The sequence below is a fragment of the Camelus dromedarius genome, chromosome 36 (genome assembly GCF_036321535.1).
Source record: "Camelus dromedarius isolate mCamDro1 chromosome 36, mCamDro1.pat, whole genome shotgun sequence".
In the NCBI taxonomy this organism is placed as follows: domain Eukaryota; kingdom Metazoa; phylum Chordata; class Mammalia; order Artiodactyla; family Camelidae; genus Camelus; species Camelus dromedarius.
Window position 1 is genome coordinate 9,136,954 of NC_087471.1, and position 1,598 is coordinate 9,138,551.

The following is a 1,598-nucleotide window of genomic DNA, read 5'->3' on the forward strand; positions in this document are numbered from 1 at the left end:
CAGCTTAGATCTGCACAGCCACACTTTCCGGCAAACAAGCCCCCGCACGTGTGAAGACACCCACAGATACACCCGATGCATAAGCCCAGGTCCCTGCTTTCTTCTTCCGAGCTCTGAAACTGGGACTATGAGCAAGAGGACGTATTCAAAAGGGGAAAAACTGAGCTGGCTTTGGGAACACAGATCATAAAGCCCTATGACTCTGGGTATGAAAGAATGTGTAAGCCCAGGCAGGCTCTCCGTGCACATCTGGTTTTCCCTTTTATGCTTCTGTGATTTCTATGACACAGGAAATCCATTCTGGAACAACCTTGTCTGCTTTCTAGTGAGTACATAAAAAATGGGGATTAAAAGTATGTTTATCTCACTGTTCAGGGCAGGAAGATAAAATCCAGAACAGGACCAATTTGAGGCGGAACCGACTGCAGCTTCACCCTCCATTGTGCCCCAAGGGAGGTGCTAGTAACTGAGACCAGAGGAATGAGAGGCCAAGGGAAGAATGTCTGCACAGGCTTCAGACTCTCTAGACATGCCTCTCATGCTGAAACATACCAGGTACTGGAAAGTACCACGTGGTGAAAATACCAGTTCGGTCAACTCAACAGATACTTTTGGAGCAGCTCCCAATATCACTGGGAGTCCTTCTCTGTTCGGCCTCCAACCTTTGTAAAAAGTCCTTAAAATGAGTTGAAGCCTCCAGCTTTCCTGCCCCATAAGGGAGATAGCACAGAGCTGTTTAAGAGTTAAGCAACAGTAAATAAGATGGAAAAGGACAAGAAAACTTAGACTGTGAAGGTGAAAAGAGGACCAAGCTATACCCAGTGGGGGTGGGGGTGGGGTAGGGGAAGTCATCCCCCCAACCCAGATGACAAATGTTGCTAGGAAAACAGATTGGAGGCCAGCCAAAGAAATAAACAAGAGCTCCAGCAAAGGCAGGACAACCAGCAAGAAGCAAAGAAGTGCCAGAAAAGTGGGTGTTGTCAATGCACGTCCATGCCACCCCCTATTTTAGTTTCTTGGGTTCTGGTCAACAATAATAATGCCTTTTTCTGCCCCATGTTTTTGGACATGTGATTTTGCTCTTAAGCCTTCTATTTTTATTTTCCCACCCATGGCGGCAGTGCTCTGCCCACCCCCACCCCCCGCCCCTGTCTCCCACAGAAGGGGCTGATGGCCTTTTCTCTGGAAAACATACCAGAGTTCCATTTTGCCAAGCTGTTAAACTGTATCCCATCAAATGTCTGCCATGTTGTCCACTAGCCCCATGGCAGCATTCTGCCACTCTGCCTTCTCCTTCTGCAAGACCAAACACCTGCCCAAGACAGGTGTGCCTGCCACCACCCAGACCACCCAGATGGTCAAGAATGGCCCAGACCCTGTCTAACTCCTCTACGGGGGAAGGAGCACCTAGGGGTACCACAGTTCTGGACAAGTAACAAACAAAGGGCACAGGACGATCTGCACCCACCATACATACTGTGGGATGACAGCACCATGAAACACTAGGAAATACTGACAATCTCCACCCAGCCAAGCCAGTGATGTGCTAACTAACCATTGCCCAGGATTGAGGGTGATTAACTGAATGACTTCTTGAC